The following is a 6,000-nucleotide window of genomic DNA, read 5'->3' as shown; positions in this document are numbered from 1 at the left end:
CCCACTGAGCAAGGCCAGGGATCCAACCTACGTCCTCATGGATGCCAGACAGATTCGTTAACCACTGAGCCACGACGGGAACGCCTTTAATTCATTTTTATTTCTTATTAAAGTATAGTTGATTTCCAAAGTTGTGCCAATTTCCCAGAATTCTTTAAATAAAACGAACTTCAGATTATTATATTATTTCTTTATATGCTACATTAATTATTTTTGAAAAAGTAATTCCCATTTCATATTTGTTTTCTTGAAAATATCTTGGATTAATAAAACCTTCTCCTCACTGCTCTCAAATGCCCATCAAGAGGGACCATCCACTGTGAAAAGGACAGAGCAGCTCTGTACTGCTACTTCAGAAAGTGACAAAGACTGTCCTTGACCAAACCAGGCAGTCTCATCGGAGTCCTCTTCTTCACTGGACCTCAACCTTGGCCTACAGGAATTTCAGCTTTGGAGTTCCCGTTGTCGTGCAGTGGGTTATGAAGCCAACTAGTATCCATGAGGATACAGGTTCGATCCTTGGCCTTGCTCAGTGGGTTAAAGACCCAGTGTTGGAGTTCCCATCGTGGTTCAGTGGTTAACGAATCCGACTAGGAACCATGAGGTTGCGGGTTTGATCCCTGGCCTTGCTCAGTGGGTTAAGGATCCGGCGTTGCCGTGAGCTGTGGTGTGGGTTGCAGATGTGGCTCGGATCCCTCGTTGCTATGGCTCTGGTGTAGGCTGGCAGCTACAGCTCGCATTCGACCCCTAGCCTGGGAACCTCCATATGCTGTGGGAGCAGCTCAAGAAATGGCAAAAAGACAAAAAAAAAAAAAAAAAAAACTCAGTGTTGCTGTGAGCTGTGGTGTAGGTCACAGACGTGGCTCAGTTCTGGCCTTGCTGTGTCTGTGACATAGGCCAGCAGCTACAGCTCTGGGTTGGACCCCAGCCCAGGAATTTCCATATGCTGTAGGTGTGGCCAAATGAACCTATCTACAGAACAGAAACAAACTCATGGACATAGAGAACAGCCTTGTGGTTGCCAAGGGGGAGGGAGTGGGATGGACCGGGAGTTTGGGGTACTGGGAGTAGTAGATGCAAACCAGGAATTTGAATGGATAAGCAATGAATTGAATGAATATCCAATCAGCTGTGGTGGAGCGTGATAGAAGATAATATGGGGAAAAGAATGTATACATATACACATATAACTGGGTCACTTTGCTGAACAGCAGAAATTGACAGAACATTATAAATCAACTATAATGTTAAAAAATTAAAAAAGAAACAATTTGTGGAGTTCCCATTGTGGCTCAGCAGTAACGAACCCAATAAGTATCCATGTGGATGCAGGCTCAATCCCTGGCCTTGCTCAGTTGGTTAAGGATCTGGCGTGGCTGCGAGCTGTGGTGTAGGTCGCAAATGCAGCTTGGATCCCGATGTTGCTGTGGCTGTGGGCTAGGCCAGCAGCTTGCAGCTCTGATTTGACCCTTAGCCTGGGAACTTCCATATGCCGCAAATGTGGCCCTAAAAAGCAAAAGAAAACTAAAAATCAAAATAACAAACACCAATTTGTAAAAATAAAACCACTCTTCTGTTTGTCACACATGTCTAAAGCCCCATCCAAAGTGTCAAATCTAACTTGTCAGTGATTGTCCAACCCAAAGCTCTTTAATACCTTGTAGGCAGCTCCTTGTAAGAGGATCCCTGCCTTAAAATCTTTGACCCCAAAGTGGTCCTGGAACCGAAAAAGGTTCAGAGAACCCCACCGGAGTGTAGGTGTATTCCTCTCCATTGCCTCACACAGAGGTCTGGGGAGAGGCCCTTTTTCCTTTTTCTTTTTAAAAAAGAATCAGTTGCAGCCTAAGTGCGAAGGGATGGCAGGCTTGGGAGGAAGCCCCTACATCCTAGCGCCGCCTGCCGGGGTCCCTGCATCCGCCCCGGGGAGGACCGCGCGCGGGGCTGCGGTAAGGCGGGGGGCCGGCAGGGGGCGCTCCAACCCCGCTCGAGAGGGGCCGCAGGGCTTCCTGGGAGCCGACCGGCGTCCGAGGTTCCCGCCGCCCAAGGTCCACGCGGCACTGAGTGTTTGGGATCCTGCCACGGCCCGGGCCGTCGCGCGCAGCGGGAATTCGGGGTCTGCGGAAGGGCTCTTCCTCTAATTCTACGCTCCAAGGATAAAAGCCTCCAACAGACACCACCCTGCCTTCCCTTGGTGCCGCCGCCCTAGTGCCCTCGATTCGGTAAGGTTTCTTTCGCCAAAAAAAGAGTCGCACAGTCGCAGCCAGGATAGAGGAGGGCTTCTAGAAAGAGGGAGAACGGGACTTGGGGGCGGGGGGGGGGGCGCGGTGGAGACGAGTTTCTCCCTCTTCTTGGCCGCCCTGGCCGCAGAGCGGCTCTGGACCCACCCGCAGCCCCCCGGGCGTGGCGCGGCCCCCGCGCGCCCTCGCTCCGCTCCCCACGGTACCCGCGCGCGCCAAGAATCAGATTCGCTCCTGGAAACCCTCCCAAGGGCGGGAGGCGGCAGATGCTGGGTGTCGAGAGAATCGAATTGAACCTCAGTCAGTGGAAAGCATTTCCCCATCTGCCTGTCCTGGGTTGCAGGATTGGTTCAAATACTCTGTTTCCTCAGTTGCAACAAGAGGGGTTCGGAACCTCTCAGGTGTTCTGGACCATCTGAGGGCCTCTGAGTGTGTACGACGCCTTCAGCCTGGAGTCTTCCCCAAAGTCTACATAGGGACTGAGCTGCTGAATCCCCAGAGGAGGAAATTCCCTGAAACCAGAAACAGGAACCAAGACGAAGCCCCATGGTGAAAATGCCACTGGTGGAAGATAATGCACCTGTGCGTCGCCTGCCGCAGGGATCAGAGATGGGAGCCGGTCCAGGGCACTTTGACAGTGAGATGGGTCAGAGAAGGAGCCCCGCACCTTGTGGCCCCTCAATCCACGTTGAATGAGAGAAGGGGGCTGGGCTGGGTGCAGCACCTCACATGCCCACCCTAGGGCTGGGGGGCGGGGGCGGGAGGCGGGAGAGATTTGTAAAAAGGACCAGGTACCAAGGCCAAACTTTACCTCCCTCTCCAGGTGGCCCTGGGGGTCTCAGCTGCTGTGCTGGAGACCAAAATGCTTACCACCCTGACCTGCAAACTGTGTTTCATTTAGGAAAGGTTGATTTAAGGAGGCCCCGCCAAGGAAGCCGAGGTGCTTCTTGGGAAGAACCTCTGCCTCATCACAGCAATCATCAGTTGTTTTACCACCAGTGCCTTTGCACTGTAAGCCTGGTGTCTTGGGTTAGGTGCCCTGGGAAGCAGAGCTGCACTCTCTTATTCATGCATACAGAACACTCATCGCTCAGCCTCTCAGGAAGCAGCCTTTTAGCAAATCAGAGCAGCTGCGCAGGGCAGAAGTTGAACCTGGATTCAGCTGGGAACCTTACACGATTCCATGGGAAGCTCAGGAGCTGGGATGGTTGTCACCAGCCCTTTGTACATTGGCGAGGGCATTGACTGGGGTATAAGGACCGGTCCGTGGTGATGGAATGCCCTGGGGAGGCCATGTCCTCGGACGTGGCAGGTCCCTTCCGTGAGGGGCGGGTCTCAGGGAAGACCTCAACTGTCACAGCTGACATTTGCCACGGGCTGGAGGAATGACGGCTCGGCCCTTGCAGGATCCAGGGTGGCGCATCATAGCACGCCCTCCACTCCTTGACCATAGCCTGTTTCTTTCTCTTCTGCTCTCTGCACATCTGAATTTTTCCCCCTGCTACTTAAGTTGCAGGGGTAGTTGACAGTCATACTGTGGCTCCCCCCCTTTTTTTTTTCCCCAAATGTGTCCCATTCTGAAGACAAGCCCAGAGTAAGGCTGGAATATCAAACCCCGATTCCAAATTGCTGGGGCAGAGGCCTTGGCCCAACTTGGGTCAGGTTGCCCCACCCCAGAAATTGGTTGTGGTCTAGGGGCAGCATCCAAGACAGGAATAGGGCTCCCTCGGACCCACCTTGGTGACTTTGTGGATGGGAGGGAGACAGCTCCCCAAAAGAGAGTTATTGCAAGTTAGGCACACATCCAAAGGTAACTGCTGCAAGGAGTAGGAGCTTTTAGACTGAAGCAATTAACATATGCCAAGGCATGGGAGAGTGAAAAATATGACATTTCAGATAATTCATGCATTTATTCATTGAACAAACATTTACTGAGCACCTGCTATGTACCAGATGCAACTTCAGGCTAGAAATACAACTGCGAAGAAACTGGGAAACTGACAACAGAGACATTAAGCAGCCCGCTCCTAGCACTTCCCAGCAGTGCTGAATGTAGAACTACCATAATAATTCCCAGAGAAAATGTTTTGGTGAGATGTTGAGTAAATAAAGTAGCATAGGTCGAGTTGACCCTTATCACAGGCTCTGAGCAAAAAAGAAAAAAAGAAAAGAATGCAAAACCCACATCTTCCATCACATGGTGGGAGCTGAAGAATTCTAGTCTGTGTTGCTCTGGTTGCTTAATAAACCATGAAGAGCCTGCCTGCCTTTACCTTGGAGACTGGCAGGCAGGATGCAGGATTCAAGCCAAGGACCTGCCCCGACCCTGACTCCGGTGGGGAGTGGGGGTGCTAACTTTAGGACCAGGAAACTGGGGAGTTCCCATTGTGGCTCAGCAGGTTATGAACCTGACTGGCATCCATGAGGATGCAGGTTTGATCCCTGGCCTCACTCAGTGGGTTAAGGATCTGGCGTTGATGGGGCTGTGGTGTTGGGGGGGGTGCTCAGGGGGTGGGGGTGGGGACACAGGAGTCCCAGGAGCCAATTGGGAGGCACGTGCCCCAGACCTGGAAGCATTCAGTTGACATAGCGATGAGGAGACAGGCTTGCCAGGCCTGTCCTTGTGAAGGGTGGCCCCTCTCCACTGCGGAGCCCAAGCCGAGCCTTATTAACTCCTCCCTGAACCTCTGCACGTATTCTAGGCAGGAGGCCGGGATCTAGGAACGCGTGATTGCAACATGAGGGCTAAATAAAGACGCCTCCTCCTCCTTCTCCATTACCCTCTCCAGGAAAACTAATCAGTTTACGCTGGAATAAAACCAACAGGTTCCAACTGGCAGGGACGTGACCTCATGTCACCTTTTTCTCTGCGCGTTGTCTTTCCTCTTCTACTTTTTTTTTTTTTTTAACCACACCTGTGGCACGGGGCGGTTCCTGGGCCAGGGATTGAAACTTTGCTACAGCAGCAACCCAGGTGGCTGTGGTGACAATGCCTGATCCTTAATCCACTGTGCCACAAAGGAACTCGGCCTCTTCTGCTTTCTATTTTTATTTTTTTGCTTTTTAGGTCCACGCTCAAGGCGTATGGAAATTCTCAGGCTAGGGGTTGAATTGGAGCTACAGCTGCCGGCCTGCGCCACAGCCACAGTGACATCAGATCCTTCTGGGCATCTGCTGGCCGTCTTTGGTGTCCTTGGCTTGGAGATGCATTGCTCCCATCTCTGCCTCCATCTTCACGTGGTGTTGTCTGTGTCTTCACGTCATCTTTCATCTGCGACCTACACCACAGCTCATGACAACGCCAGATCCTTAACCCACTGAGCGAGGCCAGGGATCAAACCCGTGTCTTCATGAATGTTAGGTTCATTTCCGCTGAGCCAGAAGGGGGACCTCCTGTGCTTTTTGATTTGAGCTTTATGAGGCTTTTCTTTCAAATACTCCCAGGGTGAGTTTAGGAGGAGAATTAGTTTCAGTGAGTTAAGATCTGTTGGTCGGGGTGAGCTCTATTTTGTGACTTTTAAGGTCTCAGTTAATGAAGTAAAAACCCAAAATCCCCGGGCAACGGGACTAAAAGAGGAGCTGCGGGTGTTCTCAGAAAGGGCTCACTGTTTAGCCCCTTGAAGAAGGGGTTTTGGGAGTTCCCATCGTGGCGCAGTGGAAACAAATCCCACTGGGAACCACGAGGTTGTGTGTTTGATCCCTGGCCTCGCTCAGTGGGTTAAGGATCTGGTTTTGCTGTAGCTGTAGTGTAGGCTGGTGGCTG

The 6,000-nt window shown here is 51.8% G+C and overlaps 1 protein-coding gene across 1 annotated transcript in view; it reads left to right on the top strand.

Moving 5' to 3' along the window:
- Positions 1–2,010: 2,010 nt before the first annotated feature.
- Positions 2,011–6,000, top strand: part of SERHL2 (serine hydrolase like 2) — a 23,192-nt gene continuing 19,202 nt past the window's right edge. The window contains exon 1 of the mRNA XM_084955129.1: positions 2,011–2,219. The gene's annotated coding sequence lies outside the window, so the exon portion shown is untranslated. The remainder of the gene's footprint in view (positions 2,220–6,000) is intronic.

The sequence above is a fragment of the Sus scrofa genome, chromosome 5 (assembly GCF_054392235.1).
Source record: "Sus scrofa isolate SSC_HxYL_T2T_F1_AM1 chromosome 5, Sscrofa_HxYL_maternal_Yorkshire_Landrace_v2.0, whole genome shotgun sequence".
Lineage (NCBI taxonomy): Eukaryota > Metazoa > Chordata > Mammalia > Artiodactyla > Suidae > Sus > Sus scrofa.
Note: the sequence above shows the minus strand (reverse complement) of the source record. Positions and strands in the feature narration are given on the sequence as shown.